This window comes from Lygodium microphyllum, chromosome 8 (assembly GCF_053477565.2).
Source record: "Lygodium microphyllum isolate KBCC chromosome 8, Lygodium_microphyllum_v1.1.10, whole genome shotgun sequence".
Lineage (NCBI taxonomy): Eukaryota > Viridiplantae > Streptophyta > Polypodiopsida > Schizaeales > Lygodiaceae > Lygodium > Lygodium microphyllum.
In genome coordinates, this window is record NC_141142.1 from 122,831,125 (window position 1) to 122,851,084 (window position 19,960).

The following is a 19,960-nucleotide window of genomic DNA, read 5'->3' on the forward strand; positions in this document are numbered from 1 at the left end:
GATATGGATACTAGATCATTTGTACAACCCCTCATCTCTATATTGTGAAAGACGATGGATGATTAGTGGAGGATACTGCTATATCAATGTAAGCCGTCTAGCTTATCTTCAAAATAATCTGAAAACTTGGGTAAAGTGGATGGAAGATCTTAAAGTTGTCAAGATCTATCTATTTTGTGAAGCCAATATATCTATGAGCAAGTTACAAAGATCCTGCCGACTAACATAATAAAAGTTGTAGGTCACTCTAGCCACCGCAACTATAAAAAGGACGGATTTTCTTAACTCCCTAAAAAATATAGATTTCTAGAGATATCTACTCTCAGAATCCAAGTTACTTCATAAAGGATGTATCAGAGTGTCATGCTTAGATTGTAGTGGAGAATCCTTATCTGAAAAAGAAAAGAAAAAAAGATGAGCCTATGAACTATCTGAATAATGTATTTCTTCCCAATTGATTACCTTGTACATCTGTTGTAATAAAGATTGATTGATACTTTATCAACCAGAGAAATAATGGAATCTTATTTTCCTTTGAAACCTCTGAAATTGCAATTTAACTTTAGCAATGGTAAAAGAGTTTTATTTAAAATTGTTTCAATAAATGAAGCGAGAAATAATTTGGGTATCAAACTCTAATATTAATGCTATATAAATATCGTAAATTTTAACTTGGAAATTATTAAAAATTTCCCAGAAATTTGCATCCACAATAATTCTCAACAAAGCCCAAGAGAAAATAAAATTTTTGAAGCAAGTCAAACCTTCAAAATTTGACGAGAAAGGCAAGAATGTGAGAGCCGATGCAAAAATTTGGATTGAATCCATGGAAGATTATTTTACTGCTACTAGAATTGTCCTAGCCAACCAAGCCATGACATCTAAGCTAAAATTAATTGATGAAGCTTGAATATGGTGTCAAAGCATGTAGGGTTAAAGGTCACCACAAGGATTTGGCAAGAGAAGAATGTATGGGGATTCAAGAGCTTAAACTTTAGAGATGGTAGAGATAAGAGAAGGGTTGAAAGTTTCAAGCCAAGTTCTTGAAGATAAGAGACAGTAGGGTGAATGTAGATTTAGGGAGAGGAGTAGACGGAAGAGAAGGGGTTTGAAGAAATTGAAGACGTAGAAGAATACTAAAAAAAAAGAATCAGAAAATGAAGAAGAATACTAACAGAGATGAAGTGTGTCAGTTTCTTTCAGCATTATGAGAAGATATAATTGTAATAGACAAACACGTGTATAAAATAATACCTTCCTCTATGCTGCTTAGATTGCCAATTTGATGCTTCCATTGGCTCCAAAAGGGGGGTAAAATACTAGCACACCTAACCAGAATTCTGCTAGATCACTCCTTCTTCATCTCCCCCTTCGGAGTGATGTTCACTGCTTGAAAACAGTGATCGCGCATCGCGCGATTTCGTCAATCTCTCTTTTTACATAAAATCCTCTCAAATTGGTTGAAAGCTACATGCTTTCTTTTACATGTCATCCTAATCTAGAAGTTCTATATAGTTTTATGGATTTTTACAAGAGATAATATCTAGACTTTCAAAAATTGGCTAAAAACTTATCCAAAAGAATCTAATATTTTGAACTAGGGATACTAACACTAATGCCTAAATTGGCATTGGTTCTCTAAATCTAAAAGGAAGCCACACTCTAGATTTTTTTACATGGTGTATGTGTAGCAACACGACATTCACCCCCTCCTAACCTACATATCCTTTGGCATGTGCTAAAGTCTTACGGATTTGCAGTGTCAAAAGAAGTATCTTCTGCCATGTCCATGTCTTCATCTTCTGCCTCTTCTTCTTCCTCTATGTCTTTATGCTCTTGAATTATATTCAAGTCTTCTAACTCATATGTTGAACTTTCTCATCCTTTGAAGAGCTTGATTCTTTTTCCAGCTACTACGGGTATCTTTATGCTGGTCCTATCCAATTTAACCAATGAATATGTGGCATTATCATGAATGACCTTTACCACATACGAGCAAACCAATGCTTTACCATCTTCCTAGAAGCATTGTATTGATTGTCTAGGCTGTTGTCATAGACAAGCACCCAGTCATTTCCTTGAATTGATTTTGGCCAAAGTTGATGTCGCTTATCAAATCTTCTTTTGTTCTTTAGTCTTGATGTCTTTAGCTTCTCAATAGGTGCTTAAACATCTTCAAGCATTCTTTCTAGCTGCCATATGCGATGTCGTGATGTTATGAGGACATAGTGTAAAAATGTATGGAATGCATCATCATCTGACTTCTCTATTGATCTAGAGAGTCGATGTGATCTGAGCCATTAGTACTAGTGCGAGTTGCATGAATTATCCAAAAATACTAGATTTTTGGATAATTTTAGTCTATTTTTTATATTATTTATTGTAAAAATATAAAAAAGTTAGAAAAATCTTCTAGATTAGGATGGCATGCAAAAAGCTAGTTGCTTTTTTAGCCAGTTAGGGAATTTTCACAAGAAGGACAGATTGACGAAATCGCGCGCGTCGCGATCGTTGTAAACAAGTTGAAAACTACAGATTGAACTAAAAGAAGAAGGAGTAATCTGGGAGATCCGTGATCAGGTATCCTAGAGTTTGACCCCCCTTTCGGAGCCAACGGAGCCATCAGATTTGGGTTCCGGGCAGCAGAGAAAGAGCTGATTTTTCTAATCCACGTTTTTGGTCTATGAAGGAGCTCCAGGAGAACTAATGCCTGGAGATTGCTTCTGAGTAGAGAAAAGATTCCAAGTTCTTTTAATACATATTGTTTCGATTCATTGTGATTTGTTTTTTTCGTGTTTACCACTTGGGTATTCTCTATCTTCTCTTCCATCTCCTATCTCTACTTCCTTCTACTTCTGATCCCCAGTGGATTCGACCTTTCGACAAAAACCCCTTTGACATAGGTGAACCTGACGTGAAAGGTTGTCACAAAAGAAGGAAAGATAAGATGGGAGAACCTTCAAATACAATCTCCACTGATGTTTTGCAACAGTTGGTGCAAAATATGAATATGCTTATGCAGGTAGAACAACAACAACAGGTGATGCAAGCTTCAACTTAAACAGAAAGTGTTGTGATGAATGCTTTGCAAGCAGTTGAGCATGAGGTGAAGTTATTCAATGGCAGAAATGTATCTGCATATGTACATACCTATGTTCAGAAGATGGAATTCTTTGGAGTGGCTCAATCTGCATGGAGCCAGTATTTTGTATGTGTTACTGTTCATGAATTGAAAGCACGGATTACTGAATTATACTTGCAGGATGCTGACTGGGTAGCCTTCAAGAAGACACTCACGGAATAATTTTACATTGAGGACACTAGTTTGATTACGCGCAAGACTTTTCAGGAGTGGGTTATACAACCCAATAAGGGTCTTGTGGCTACAGAATTGTTAAGTGAATTTGAAAGTAGATTTGAGCAGTTGGATCTTGCAGAACAGAAAGCTCTTGCAAGTTAGAAAATTGAATTGTTTCTATAGGCAACTGATCTTGAGCTTCAAGAGAAGCTTGATGATTTGCTGGAGGATCAGACTACAGAGACAGATTTGAAAACAGAGTGGCGACATGTCAAGGAAGCTGTTACTGCACTTGTGAAGAAACATAGAAGAAGAGAAAGATTGCATGTCTCTAGCTTGCCCACTGTTACGGGTAAGACAGTTGAAGTGTCGAGTAAGCCACCCACTTCTGTGGCTAACCCTATGGCTGTACCTGCTATTGTTCCCTCTATTAAGGAAGATGTCTTAGATGAATTGGTCAAAGGGATGCGGGATCTTCAATTGAAGGTTGCAAAATTGGATGAAAAAGGACAAGAGGAAAGGGGATGGGAAGTAGCCCCTAAGCCTGAAAAAAGATGTATGTGGTGTGACAGTTTGTAGCACGAGAGAAAGGATTGTGCTACCTATCAGGAGGCCTTGGCACGACAACTTATCTTTTGGAAAGATGGCAAGATCCATGCACAAGAAACGGGATTGCCTCTTGCTTTGAATTTTGGAAAGGGAGGTATGCAGAAGTTGTTGGAAGACTTGGCTGTTCGAAATACTTATGCGGTGGTACATGCTTCTATGTTTGGTCTACAGTTGGATAGAATCCATCGCCAACAAGTAATGGTTGGTCCAAAGGCTGAAATATGGACACATGCTTTACATGCAGCTGAAAAGAGAAAGGTCACTAATAGTGAAATGTCTCATGCAGGGCAAGACATTCGTGGCATAACTAGTTGGGAATCATTGGTAGATGCATATTTAGTGTATGCATATTTAGCAAAGGTACAAAACACGGATGTACTTGTGGAAGAAAAATGAAAAAGAGATGAAGATATTGCAGGGACATCTAAAAGAATGACAAAAAGAAGTATGGATCAGCCTAAAGCTACAAATCAGCCACCTCTCAAGCATGATATGGAAGAGGTCAGTCAGAAGCAAAAATAGGATAACAAACAAGAGGGCAAAAAGAAGGGCAAGCAGCCAGGATATAAGCTGCAATCGGACATTGAGACAACCACAGATCTTAAGAAGGTTCTTGAAGAACGGATCTTAAACAGTCGGGTGGAATTTACCTTGGGAGAGGTGCTTGGCATTGCCAAGCAAGAATTTCATGATGAGATCATTGACATAATTAAAAGGAAGCGTCAGTTTCTTGGTGATACCACTAGTGCATTGCTACAATTTTAAGAGGAAATTGGTTTGTTGGGTATTCGGGCTGAATATGAGCATGAAGTAGAGGATTGTCTATGCAAGATGCTACTAATCAATGGATAGCAAGTGGAAAAGAGAAGAAAGTGGCTGAAAATGCATTATCTTATAGCAATATGCATGGTGGAGTAAGGCAAATGCAACAATATGGAGAAGAGACTCTAGTATTTATTCCTCAAAGTCACTACACAAGAAATCATTGGGCTAGAGCTACCACTTAAACGATAGTGAAAATAGGGGAGTGTGAAACTCCTTGTGTTGCTTTACTTGACCATGGGTCTGAGATAAATGTCATTGGGCGGGGATTGTATGAAAAATGGTGCATGGCCTGTGGACACTGATCATGGTTGGCGTATGAGGGCTGCAAATAATTTTTCAAGGGAGCTCTATGCTGCATGTCCTAATGTAAAAGTGAAAATTGGTGATGTACAGGAAGAGAAACACTTCTTTGTACAAGATAATTCCTCATATGCAGTGATTTTGGGACAACCCTATATTACAGGTGTGCATATGGAAACAAAGGTGCTTGATGATGGTTCTGCTTATGCAAGAGTTAGAAGCAAAGATGGAAGGAAAGCAGTCCAATTTCTTACTGTTTGTGTTAATAATCCTAGAAATCGTGATATGCTTTGAGAGTCTCCTTTAGTTCCAAATGCAAGGGAATTCAAAGACCTCTATTTTCATTAAGCACTACTGTAATGCAGGGCTACAGTAGTGCTGATCAGAGGGTGTACTTGCCTCTTGATGAAATGAAGCATGTATTTACTATTGGTAATTCTCAGTTTACAACAAACAGTTCATTTTGGTTTAAGTCTATGGAAGCTATGTGTAGGGCTGAACGTATATTTATGAAACGGGCTATTAAGAAACTGAGATCATTAGGGATGTTATCTGAAAATGATGGCATTTTAGGCATCTTTTATGGGCTAAATATTACTAACACTATGGCTGAAATTTCAGCAACTATACATGCAAAAAATGAGGCTGAATTTTTTTTTTTGTCAGTATGTTCTTTGGATATGTATGATGTTATAGCATTCTTTGCTCAGCAGGAAGGATTATAATGGGCTGAAGCACGTGTGGAGACAAAGTGTAAGATAATTGACAAAAAGGTGAAACCAATTTCTTTGCCACTTCCACCAGAGAGTGAGGGTATGTATGAAAAAGTGTCAAGGCAACCAAGCTTACGGGATCCTAAAGATATAGGTCATCAGTTTACATCTGAAACATTACAAGAATTGAAAGTTGGTGTAGAAGGGTTTCTTTTGCCTGCTGCAAGAAACTATTTTATGCAGATGTTGGCTAGACATGGGAAGGCATTCGCATTTCAACAAAGTGAAATAGGTTGTGTGGATCCAAATGTTGTCTCTTCTATGGTCATATTTATTGTGCCACATGTACCATGGAACTTGAGGCCTATTCCAGATTTGCTAAATGAAAAGATTCGCATGAAGAACTTGGAGCCTTCTTCATCCCCATACTCAAATCGTTGGTTTATTGTGCCCAAAAAGAATGGGGCTTTGAGATTTATTCAAGATATGAAACCGGTCAATAAAGTGACCATAAGAAATGTGGGTGCAGGTCTTGTGGTTGATGAATTTGCAGAGGCTTTTGCAGGCAGAGAAATCTATTCTTTGGGTGATCTTTACTCGAGGTATGATCAGTTTTAGCTTGCAATTGAAAGTAGGGATATCACAACCATGAAGACTCCTTTGGGATTAGTACGGATGCGTACTCTCCCACAGGGTGCAACAAACTCACTGGCACACATGACAAATGCTATGAATAGGGTACTCAGGGATTTTATACCACAATTGACTATGCCCTTCTTGGATGATGTTCCAATCAAAGGGTGTGCGATGGATGAAAAGAATGAAGAGATGGATGCTCATGGATGTAGACAGTTTTTTGCAGATCATATTGTGGATTGTGAGAGGATTTTGACATGTCTAGAAGAGGTGCATTTAACTCTTTCTGGACAAAAGTTTTTCTTTGGAGTTGAGGAGGTTTTGATTGTTGGGCATATGTGTGGGCCTTATGGGCGAAGGCCATCACCAATAAAAATAGATGGGATTGATAGAATGTGAGATGTATGCACGAACGTATCAGAAGTGCGTAGATTCTTGGGTGCATGTTTGTTCTATTTGATATGGATTCCTCACTTTGCACATGTAGCCAATGTTCTTTATCAGCTTCTACGGAAAGGTCAAAATTTTCATTGGGAAAGGAAGGATCAGAAAGCAATGAAGAAATTGAAGCAACTCTTAAAATCAGCTCCTACGTTGAGAAAGGCTGAATATTCACATGGGAAGCCTATCATTATTACTGTTGATACAAGCCCAATCGAGATTGGATGGGCAATTGGGCAAGATGATGAGGAAGGGGAAAGGTATGCAATACGGTTTGGTACAAAAGTATTGACTAAACGACAGAGAAGATATCCACAAGTAAAAATAGAATTATGGGGAATTGCGACATCCGTTAAATGTGATAAGGAGTATTTTATGGATGCTCATGTAGTCATTGAGACTAATTGTTTGCCAGTATTGGGTATGATTACTAGTTGTGCTACCTCAGATATTACTATGCTCCAGTGGATTGCATACATCAAATCTTTGAACCCTGAATTTCAACATATTGCAAGAAGAGATAACCCAGTGGTGGCAGACATGTTATCTCAAGCACGCTATAAGAATGAAGATGGGATGATGGATGAGGAGGAAGAAGATGACTTTCTTATGGCTGAAAATGATGTTGCAAGAGTGAATTTAGTAATGCAAAGTGTTGCTACAGCATTAACAGAAGCTTGGACAACAAAGAGAAGACACTTTAGATGTTTGCATCTTGTGCATAAGTGTTTCTAGAAGATAAATATGCAGGAGAATGGCTGAGAATTAGTCAATATCTCAGTACATTAATAAAGAGAGATGAATGGTCAGATGAGGAGTTTAAGAAGATTAAGAGGAAAGCCTATGGATTTTTCTTAAAAGATGGATACTTATGGAAACATGCTAAAAAGAAACAGGGTATGCCATTGTGAGTTTTGGGTGACAAAGCTTCACAAGTAAAAGTAATGCAAGAATTTCATGAAAGTTTGTGGGCTAGTCATAGAGGCATTTGGGGTACTTTTACAAAGATCAAAGAAAGATATTGGTGGCAGGGTATGTATAAGGATGTTGCTCACTTTGTGGAAACATGTACGACATGTCAAATGTATTCAATTGTGAGACATTGGGATGGATTGTAACCCACATATCCGTTGTCTCTTCATTTTAAGTGGGTGGTAGATTTGGTCACAATGCCTAGAGGTCTTTGGCAAATGAGGTATCTTGTGCTTGCTCGTGAAGACTTGACTAATCAAGTGGAAGGGAGAGCTCTACATACTAAGACGACAAATGCCATATGTACTTTTCTCTTAGAAGAGATATTTTGTCGATATGGCTGTGTGGGAAAAATTACAGCAGATAAGGGTGAGTTGGATGCAGATGAAGCTCATGATTTCTTTGCACGGTTGGGGATAAAGCTTGCTTTAACTTCAGCCTATAACCCTGAAGGAAATGGCAAAAGTGAAAGAGTTCATCCACCTATTGTGAAGGCATTGGCAAAAGCATGTGGAGAAAAGATAAGAGAGTGGCCACGATTGCTCCCTTTGCTTTGTGGGCTGACAAAACAACTCATAGTGTTGTTACAGGATATATGCCTACAGAATTGATGTATGGTCAAAAACCTATCATGCCGATAGAAGAGATGACTGTCACATGGAGTGTGTTACCTTGGGAGGAGGAGTTGAATCGAGAGGAGTTGTTGGTCTTATGCATTAGACAGTTGCAAAGAAAGTCAGAAAACATAGAGGCAACAACTACAAAGTTAAGGGCAGCAAGGATACAGAACAAGAAATGGTTTGACAAAAGACATAGACTAAGACCAAGAACCATACAAGATGGGGATTGGGTATTGGTTTATGATAGAAGTTTAGATAACCAGCATAGTGCCATGCATAAAGTTTCCAAGAGATGGTTTGGATCCTATGTGGTAAGACAGGTGTTTGTTAATGCTACTTATGCATTAAATGAGCTGGATGGGCAGCCATAAACTTCCGGTAGTAGGGAAAAGAATCAAATTATTCAAAAGGCGGGAATCTACTGCTTATGAGTTGCCAACGTTGGAAGAAAATAGTGGCCATGATACAGGGGCTAGCCAGGAAGATATGGAAGATGAAGAAGTAAAGGATATGGTTGCAGAGGATGAGGAGGACTCAGAATCTGGTGACAACTAGGATTTTTGGCACATACCAAAGGATGTGCATGTTTAGAGGGGGTGGATGTCGTGATATTATGAGGACATAGTGTGAAAATGTATGAAATGCATCATCATCTGACTTCTCTATTGATCTAGAGAGTCAATGTGATCTGAGCCATTAGTACTAGTACAAGTTGCATGAATTATCCGAAAATACTAGATTTTTGGATAATTTTAGTCTATTTTTTATATTATTTATTGTAAAAATCCAAAAAAGTTAAAAAAAGCTTCTAGATTGGGATAGCATGCAAGAAGCTAGTTGCTTTTTCAGCCAGTTAGGGAATTTTCACAAGAAGGACAGATTGACGAATTCACGCGCGTCGTCATCACTGTAAACAACCTGAAAACTGCAGATTGAACTGAAAGAAGGAGTGATCTGGGAGATCCATGACCAGGCATCCTAGAGTTTTACTCCCCTTTCGGATCCAACGGAGCCATTAGATTTGGGTTCCGGGCAGCAGAGAAAGAGTTGATTTTTCTAATCCACGTTTTTGGTCTACGAAGGAGCTCCAGGAGAACTAATACCTGGAGATTGCTTCTGAGTAGAGCAAAGATTCCAGGTTCTTTCAATACATATTGTTTCAATTCATTGTGATTTGTTTTTGTCGTGTTTACCACTTGGGTATTCTCTATCTTCTCTTCCATCTCCTATCTCTACTTCCTTCTACTTTTGATCCCCGGTGGATTCGACCTTTTGACAAACACCCCTCCGATAGCGCAAAGTTAGCAAATCTTCTCTACTAATGCCTTCCTCCCAAGGTAGAAGACTCCATGTGAGAATAGATTCTTCAATTGGCATAATTGGTTGTTGTCCATGCATATGTTCAGCTGGCATATAGCCAATCACTGAACTATAAGTAGTCCGGCCCATAATGCAAAAGATAGCATTTTAGGCTATTCTTTGATATTTTCTCTACAAGACTTTGCTAGAGCTTTGAGAATAGGTTGATGGCCTCTCTCACTCTTTCCATTTCCTTGAAGATTATAGGATGATGTCAAAGCCAACTTGATACCCAATTGAGCAAAGAAGTTGCGTGCCTCCTCAGCATCCAATTCTCCTTTATCTATAGTTACTTTACCCACACAACCATATCTGCAAAACACATCTTCAAGCAAAAAATGACAAATAACTTGAGTGGTCTTGGTTGTTAAGGCTTTGCCTTCAACTTGATTGGTTAGATCCTCTCTTGCAAGCACTAAATACTGCATATTCCATATTCCTGTAGACATGGTTACCAGATCAATAACCCATCTATAATGTATAAATAAGGGATAAGTTGGTTGTAATCCATCTTGATGCTTAACCATAGAATACATCTGTCACACATAATAGGTTTCAACAAAATGTGCTATGTCTCGATACATGTTTTGCCACCAATATTTTTCTTTGACTTTACTAAAGGTTCCCCATATGCCTCTATGACCAACCCACAAGCTTTCATGAAATTCCTTGATTGCCTATTGTTGCAATCTTTTGTTACCTAAAACTCCAATAGGTGCTCCTTTCTTCTTCTTTGCATGCTTCCATAGATGTCATTCTTTTTTTAAAAAATTCATAGCTTTCCTCTTGATATGCTTGAACTCCTCATTAGTCCAAGTTTCCTTCTTCTTCATTGTGCTCAAATATTGGCCGATCTTCAGTCAATCTTCTTCATAATCTTCTTCAAGGAAATGAACTAGAACTTCAGTAATGCAATGAGCATGCTGGCTTCTAGTTGACCACCATGTTGTTTTCAACTTTGGACCAGTGTATGCAGTAACTGAAAATGTATTTTCAACAGCCATGGAATGAAATTCAACAAGTATAGATTCTTCAGCTTCATCTTCTTCCATCAGCTCTTCTTCATTGTCGTATCTTGCACGTGATAGCAAGTTAGCAAACTGGATTCACCTTTCCTACAATATGATTTAATTCACGGTTGAGAGATTTAATATATGCAATCCATCTTAGCATAGCAATGTCGGGTGCAAAGAAGTTGGCAATCATGCCCAAGAGTGGAAGACAATCAGTTTCTACCACTACGGAATAAAGTATTCACGATCACACTTTAATGCTATTACAACTCCCCACAATTCCCTTTTTACTTGTGTATACCTTGTTTGACATTCATTGAGAACTTTTTCTCCAAAACGAATTGCATACCTATTACCTTCAAGATCCTCCAATTGGCCAACAGCCCATCCTATCCCAATGGGGCTTGTATCCACAGTAAGGATGATGGATTGACCATTTGAATAATTAGCCCTTTTGAGAGTGGGACTGAAATTAACAGCTTCTTTAATTTACGCATAGTGAGAGTGTGCTCATTACCCCAAGAGAATCTTTGGCCTTTTCTTAATAATTGATAAAGATTTTTGGTGACATGAGAAAAATGTGGCATCCATATGAGATACAATACACATACGCTAAGAAATCTTCTCACCTCTCAGATATTTGTGTATTTTTCTTGCATTCTGCTGATGGCATTTATCTTGATTGGTGAAGGTTTATGTCCATAGGGGCCACATAGATGTTTGACCACTAGGACTTCTTCTACTTCAAAAATTGACTTAGCTCAAGAAAGGATAAGATGTACCTCTTCTACCCTTGTCAAAATCTTGTTACAATCATGAATATGATTAACTATAAATGTCCTGCATCCATCTTCATCAAGCTCCTCATTCTTTTCATTGACTTAACAACCCTTGATACGTTGTCGAAGGGTTTTCGAAAGCAAAGTCGCGACCACGGAGGACTTTGAATAATTTCAGGATAGGAGGTTAATATAGAAAATCAGAGTCAATGTAAACGTTCAATTTCAGATAATAGGTGGCATACAATCAACTTCATCTGAATGGAAAGCGCTCCAATAGATCAGTTTGCTCCAGCACCAGACATCACATAAAAAATCGAATTAAATTACGAGTCTTTTCTCCTTTCTTCTTCCTTCTTTATATTTTTCACAGGATTTTTGAGAAAAACAGAGACAACGAGCAAGGAAGTGCTTCATTGTCTAAGATATTCCAGGTCTGAATATCATTACTGGTTACTATGTTTCCAATAATTAGCAAAGTACTCAGGAGAACAATGGTAACTCATGCTGATTATCTTTACTTTGACACATCCTAGGCATTGAAGTGGACTGCTTGCTTGTCGCAGCTTCAAAGAAAGAAGCTTACTACTGAGGAAATTACTTATTAGGAAACAAAATTTTTGATATAATCTGGATCTCTCTTCATCTTGTCCTGATATCCATTAGAACAACAAGTTTATTTGCATCAACTGAACAAAAGGACTGCATTAAGTTGAAGAGGTTTTCACCACAGCTGACATGATTATTGCATAGTCAAAAGCCTGTTGCTCATCCACAATGAGTAGTTTGGAGTGTGATATCTGCAGCCATTTGCGATTGTTTTGTTCTGCAAGCAAAGAAGAGTCCACATTTGAGTCAATATCTGTAAGGGAAGCCACCTTCTCAACAAGCTACCGAAGCTCTGCTAGAGATTTCTGTGCTTGTTCAATGTGATTTTGAAGGCCAGTGATAAAAGTGTTCATTGATTTCACAATTGTTTGCTGATCGGAATGAACATAGCAACAGCTATTGGAAAGGGTCGAGGGTAAAAGGATAGTCTTTGGCGGGCTTGCCCTCTCTCTCAATGTGGCTCTTCAGCATACATCTCACAGTTGTCTCCCCTTTTTGATATCAAATCCCCAGCTTAACTTCCACCACCATTCAGCCAATCCCTGCCCTCAGAGATAATTGCACTGATCGCAAAACAGAGAGACGGACTAGCAGAGAACTTCCTCGATTCCAATTCGTGGTGGGCAATACCTCTATTCTATGTGTGTTTCCCAACCTGAGTGGAGATCAAAAGGGCCGTTGTAATGGTTTGATATCCTTCTTTTCATTGCCAGGTGAAGAGACTTTGGCATTCAATGCCTTCACTGTCTCGGTGTGCATGGTATCCACCTTTGTTTTGGATACAGAGATGGAGGAGCTATTGGGCACTGTCTCTACTTTGACTTTAGTTTCCACTGTCACATCGACTGTTGTTTGAATCTTTCCCACAGGAGATTACTTCGATAATCCTTCATCAGAGGAAGGAGCTTCAATTGACCCCTTCTTAGCCTCTGTTGCCACAATTTTCTTCCCAGCATCCCATAAATCTGCTGCCGCTTTTTGAATATCTGGTCTAGTGTGCTTTGTCTTCAGAGATTCTTCTACGTCACTATCATCGTTCTCCTCTTGTATATGCTCCCTGGTCTCCGTTGCCTGCAGATGCTTGCGTTCTCTCTTCTTCTGGTGCAGAGCCCTTGAATGCCGTCGATGCTACGAGGTCTGTCCCTGTCACTTCAAGAAGACAATCGATCCCTGTTCTCCTATGCTCTTATCTATCACAGTAATTCCCTCCTCCTCCATAATGCCATAAACCATCCTTCACAATTTCGTATGCTTTTTCCCTCCTTCTGATGATCAGCGAGCCGGTTCTTTCTGAATTTCCCCAATCGGCGTCCCTCTCTGTCCTCTTTTTTCGTTGATCCCCCCAATGCTCTATTCCTCCTTATTTCCCAGATTAGTTTCCCTTCTTTTTCCGTCCCATACGCCTCCTCCTCCCTCCCTCTTTAGCTCTTTTGAAAATCCCCTCTTTTCTCCTCCTTCATTCGTGTTTTCTTTTCCCCTTTTGTTTCACCTCAAATTAGCTTCCCTCCAGAATCAGAAAAGCACCAAGGAAAAGTAGCCCCAAAGTAGCCACGGGCTGTAATGCCAAAGAACCTCAATCGAAAGTGTTCCCACTCGGAAGAAAACATCCCATGACCATGAAAGAGACATTTGAATCGAAACTGCCTTCAAATCTAGTCGTTCAGGTGTTGCAAGCACAATTTCAGCATCACATGTGTGTGTAAGCATATTGAATGCATGCCAAAGGTTAACTTTAAGAGTTTACAGACTTTTCTGATCTGTAAAGTCCACTTAGTTGAGTACACGAGCAATAGTGCTAATGGATTTTGGCAAGCAGTGGTTCCATGATCAAGGACAACACATGAGCCTCATGTTCATCTGAAAATTCACTGGTCTTCTTAAACTCCCTTATCGATACCATTTGCATCTTCAGCATAAGCAAACAACTTGTGAAGCTCGGAAAAACCATACTCATTGCAGATCTAGAACCCATTCTCCTTCTAATTTGTTTATACCAAATATCAGATTCAATCCCAAACAGTGCTTGTCTCTTCTGTAAAATTGAACATGAACCAACTGAAAGAAAAATGTTCAAGCAAAGCAAAGCACAACGTCTACGTCAAAGTATGTACAAAGTAACAAATCTCATGCACAACTTTTGGGTGGTTTTCACACCTCGAATGCACAGCAATACGACATCCACCCCCTCTAATCCTGCGCATCCTCTAGATGGGCCAACTACCCATGATCGTTATCATCAAGATCCACAAACAGATCAATCTCTTCGTTATGCATTTTCGGTAGATCAACAAGATTATCTGTCATATCATCTGTCTCTTCCATTGGAGTTTCTTCTCGTTGCTCTTCTCTTGCAAATTCTTCCAATGCATAATCTTCATCATCCCTTTTCTTGAAAATCTTGATTCTTTTTCCAGCAATAGGCACTCTAAGCACTATTCCATCCAATTCTGTGAGCTCATATGTTGCATTATCAAAGACATGTCTGACTATGTATGGCCCAAACCATCTTTTCACCATCTTCCGAAGTGCAGTATGCTGATTTTCAAGGCTGCTATCAAAGACCAATACCCAATCTCCCTCTTCTATTGCTCTAGGCCGCAAGCGATGTCTACTGTCAAACCTGTCCTTACTCCTTAGTCTAGCAACCTTCAACCTGTCAATAGCTAGCTGAATATCCTCAGGTCTCCTCTCCAATTGTCGAATCCGAAGAGCTAAGAGCTCCTCTCTCGTCAAATCCTCCTGCCAAGGTAAAACTGACCAAGTCAAAGCACAAGTCTCAATTGGCATAACAGGTTTCTGACCATACATCAACTCTGCAGGCATATATCCTGTGGTAACACTATGAGTCGTACGATCAGCCCATAAAGCAAATGGTAGAAGTCTTGGCCATTCTCCAATCCGTCCTCTGCATGCTTTGGCTAATGCTTTCACTATCGGCGGATGCCCTCTTTCACTCTTTCCATTTCCCTCTGGATTGTATGCTGTTGTTAGAGCCAACTTGATTCCTAGCTGAGAGAAAAACTCCCTAGCTTCATCTGCATCCAATTCACCACGATCCGCAGTGATCTTACCCACACAACCATACCTGCATAAAATTTCCTCCAATAAGAACTTACACACTACACTAGTGGTCTTCGTTCTCAAAGATCTGCCCTCAACATGATTGGTAAGATCTTCTCTAGCCAAAACAATGTATCTCATCTGCCATAGACCCATAGGCATGGTAACCAAATCAACTACCCACTTATAATGAATGCATAGTGGATAGGTCGGATGAAGCTCATCTCGATGACGCACTACTGAATACATTTGGTAGTCTCTGCAAGTCTCAACAAAGTGAGAAACATCTCTATACATGCCTTTCCACCAATATTTCTCCTTGATTTTCTCATAAGTAGCCCACACTCCTCTATGACCAGCCCAAGGACTCTCATGAAACTCCCTCATCACCTGTAACTGTGTCTCTCTATCGCAGACAACCCGCAAAGGTAATCCGCCTCTTTTCTTCGGATGCTTCCAAAGAAATCCGTCCTTGAGAAAATATCCATAGGCTTTCCTTCTGATCTTCTTAAACTCTTCATCTGTCCATTCATCTCTTTTGCTTAGTGTACTAAGGTACCTACCAATCTGCAACCAATCTCCAACATAAAGTTCTTCTATGAAAGCCACAATATCATAGACATGACAAACATGATCAACCATAGTGGCTGAAATTTCTGCATCATCCTCTTCTGCAAGTAGAGTCTCCTCATCATCATATCTGGCTCTGGACAACATATCTGCCACTGGTTTATCCTTCCCTGGTATGTGTTTAAATTCCGAATTTAATGACTTGATATATGCAATCCATCTCAACATAGCTATATCCGGAGTAGAGCAACTCGTGATCATGCCAATCAATGGCAAGCAATCTGTCTCTACCACAACTGAAGCTCCAATAAAGTACTCCTTGTCACATTTGAGAGCCGTGACAATCCCCAATAACTCCCTCTTGATTTGTGGATATCTCCTCTGTCTCTCGTTTAGGACTTTTGCCCCAAACCGAATAGCATACCTATTTCCATCTACATCATCTTGACCCATAGCCCAACCTATGCCAATTGAACTAGTGTCAACAGTCAATACAATAGGCCTATCACAATTATAATCCGCTTTCCTGAGAGTAGGAGCATTCTGCAATAACTTCTTCAATTTCCGCATGGCTTTAGTGTGGCTCTCATCCCAATAGAATTTCTGCCCCTTTCGAAGCAGCTGATACAAACAATCTGCTATGTGTGCAAAGTGAGGTATCCAAATCATATAAAACACACAAGCACCAATGAATCTCCGTACCTCTGAAGTAGTAAAACAATACTCCACAATCTTGCCTATAGCATTCACCTTATCAAGTGAGGGTTTCCTGCCATAATATCCACACATATGCCCAACAATAACAACCTCATTCACTCCAAAAACAGATTTTTGCCCTAAAAGTGTCAAGTTCACTTCTTCAAACCTGGCCAAAATCTTCTCACATGCTGAAATATGATCAGCCACAAAGTATCTGCATCCCTGCTCATTTAGGCTCTCATTCTTCTCTTCTTCTGCACATCCCTTAATGGGCACATCATCCAAGAAAGGCATAGTAAGCTGAGGTATGTAATCACAAAGGACCTTATGCATGTCATTCATCATATGCGCAACAGAATTAGTGGCACCTTGAGGCAAGGTACACATCCTGACAAGCCCAATAGGAGTTCTCATGGTGGTTATGTCTCTGCTTTCCAAAGCCAGCTGAAACTGATCATATCCTGAATACAAATCACCCAAAGAATAGATGGCACGTCCAGCAAATGCCTCTGCAAACTCATCCACAACTAGACCTATACCAACATTTCTGATAGTAACTCTGTTCACTGATTGCATGTCCTGAATAAATCGAAGAGTACCATTCTTCTTTGGAACTGTAAACCACCTGTTTGAGTATGGTGCAGATGAAGGCTCAAGGATTCCCATCCTGATTTTCCCATTCAATAAATCAATCAGCTTTGGCAAGTGTACTTTAGGCACTGGAATAGGTCGGAGATTCCATGGGATATGAGGAATAGTAAAAATGACCATAGGAGCAACAATATCAGGATTCACACATCCAATCTCATGTGGGAAAAAAGCAAATCCCCTTCCATGACGCTCAAGCATATCCAGAAAGCATTGCTTCTCTATGGGTAACAAGAAATCACCATTTCCAATTTTCAATTCAGCAAGAGTCTTTGTTGAAAACTTATGACCAATATGCTCCGGATTCCTCAAAATTTGCTGTTTAGCAGCCCTCTCTATTTGCTGATCACTGTCAGATGGAAGCGGTACAGCAACCGGCTTCACCTTCTTATCCACAGTTTTGTATTTCGTGTCAACCCTGGCTTCATTATGCTCTTTTGCATTACATAAACCTTGCTGTAAATAAGCAATTCTGCACTCCAATGGCTGAATATTCTCAGCCCTCTGCTCTATGGACTGTATAGAAACAACCCCAAACTCTGAATGCTGAAATATTTCAGCAGTAAACTCTATTGGCTGAAAATTTTCAGCCCTCTGTCTCTCTGAAAGCTGATCATAACCAGCTGGAAGCTCTGTTTGCTGAATTTCTTCAGCACTCAACACTCTTTGCTGAGTTTCCTCAGCCTCTGACTCAATCTGTGACACAAAATCTGCAATTTCATGAAACATGTCCAGGGATTGCACTAATACATTACCATGACAATTCAGCATATCAGTTTTCAGCATATCTCCCATCTCTGTCATCGTATCTGCACAAATCACACTGTCATACATCCCATCTATGTGCTCATCATCCTCCAAAATTCCTGCATTTTTCAAATTTTTCTCCTTCCTGCATATATACTGCTTGGCAGCTCTAGGCAACCTAGAAGTCTTCTGATAACTCATCGAACTATTTGCTGAAATCCCAACAAAATCGGAGGAGAAAACACCGCTGCCAGGAGGCGAGAACTCCAATCTCCTCTGCTCTGTACCACCATCGTCTCGCGAAACGGCGGTACCTAATGAAAACCCGAATCCCTCACAGTGGGCAAAGGTGCATCTCTGAGAGTATCTCTGTTTCTAACATGGTTCACACATACAGTCATAAACTGAACTGCTCTCATACCATCTTTACTACGAATCCGTGCATAAGCAAATCCATCATCCATGACCTTTGTTTCCATGCGCATCTCTGTAATGAATGGCTGACCAAGAATTATGGGATAAGGGCATAAATCCTGCACAATGAAATGAAAATCCTCCTCTACATCACCAATAGAAACCCTGACACTAGGGCAAGCAGCATATAAATCACCTACAGTGTTATTGGCAGCTCTCATATGCCACCCATGCTCTACATCCATAGGCCATCTATTACTTTCATAAACTCCACGAACTATGAGATTAATCTCTGAACCATGATCAACCAATGCAACATAAGGCACCTGTTTCTCTCCAATCTTTACCATCGTCTCTGTAGTTGCCCTAGCTTGATGGCTCCGCGAAAAGTGACTACGCGGTATCATGACAGGCTCATCAATTTCAGCATAATGCATAGGCTGAACCCTCTTCTCTACCTGCGGAAAAACAGAAGCATTATCAACCATAACCTCATCCTCATCCTCATCCAACTCCCCAATCAAAACTCCCTGTGTATCAGTAGTAGACAATGCATATCTTTTCCTCTTCAGGTCCTCTTGAAACTGATCCTGAAACTCTCTTTTTGAGATGCCCAAAATCTCAAAAATAGTGAAAGTCACCTCACTGCCAAGTATCTTATCATTAAAGATTTTCTTCATGTCTGTAGATGTCTCAATATCGGACATCAATCTAAATCCTGGCTGCTTTCTCTCTCTAGGCTCTTGCCTCTTTTCTCTCTTTTGAGCATCCTCCATCTGTCGATCTGGCCCTGGTCTTGAAGATGGTCCTGCAGTAGGTGGAGAAACAAACTCACCCCCTCTAGTCTTCTTAGCTACACTTGGATTTTCTTCATCCCTCTTATCCTTCCCTCTTGTGTAGGACCCGGAAGGCGAGGGATTTACGGCCAGAGCCCCCCCTGGCACCCAAGCGTCCTCCTGCTCCAAGTAGAACTCAACGGAGAGACCTCTCACGGCGGGTTCGGTCCACGTTCCCGGCGCGGTCAACAACCCCCTTGGTTAGGGTCAGGCAGGCAGTCGGGGGTAACTGAAGCTGCCTCTCCCTTCAGGCCTTCAACCTGAAGCATTTAGATATCTTTTCATCCTTTAGTTCCTTGAGCAAACAATGCAAACAATGCTTTCTAAACTATTACAAGCACAATCAATTTCAGTGGTCGTTTATTTGGCCAACTGTTAAGGAGTGAATCTTTCTCTCCGAATGCATCCAGCATTCGATCTGGGATCAATTGCGACTTGGCAAGATCCCCAAGGGTTTGTTTGTTCACCCTTTTGTCCTTGGGTTAGGGCCATACCCTGTTAACCCAACTTAACCAATACCTTAGGTTTTATTAATAGTAAATCCTGGCGACCATGTCGCTTCAATTTATTGATTGGTCATTTGCTTCCAGGAAAATACCTAACTCCCCTTTTTCTTGGCAATTATTCCCCAAGAAAGGTGATGTAACATGATGATTACTCATCCTTTTGTAAGTTAAATTTGCACAATAACTTGCCAACCTCATTTCAAGAAATGGCAAAACTCTCTTGTGAACAAATCACAAGTCTATGCGATGTTGCAACTTTTTGCACATGTGTCGCATCTATTCCACGGGATCATTTCACCCATTGAA